The sequence below is a fragment of the Penaeus monodon genome, chromosome 29, assembly GCF_015228065.2.
Source record: "Penaeus monodon isolate SGIC_2016 chromosome 29, NSTDA_Pmon_1, whole genome shotgun sequence".
NCBI lineage: Eukaryota > Metazoa > Arthropoda > Malacostraca > Decapoda > Penaeidae > Penaeus > Penaeus monodon.
In genome coordinates this window covers 14,839,696-14,840,074 of record NC_051414.1, presented here as the reverse complement: position 1 = coordinate 14,840,074, position 379 = coordinate 14,839,696, and positions in this window count along the sequence as shown.

The following is a 379-nucleotide window of genomic DNA, read 5'->3' as shown; positions in this document are numbered from 1 at the left end:
AAGCACACCAATACGACGGGAAAATGGAGGGGGGGGCCCAAAACCAGAGGCCCCCCGTCGGGAGGAGGAAATACCATTTTTCTGGGTATTTGGCGAGGGGGCCTTTTTATGATGGGTCACCCGGACCAAAAAAAACAAAGGATTTCACTTCCTCCCCGGGGCCCCTGCTCACCCGTACTCACAACGGCCCCTGTTCCCCATAAAATTTTTTTTTTATGCGAACCCGGATTTTTCCCCCCCTTTTTGGGACGAAGTGGGTAAGAAAAGGGGGGCCGGGGACATAGGTTAGGTTGTTTTTTTTGGGTAGGAAAGCATTGTAACCCATTAACACGGGGGGGGTTTTGGATGACGTTTTAAAATTCCCCTAATTTAAAAGTTT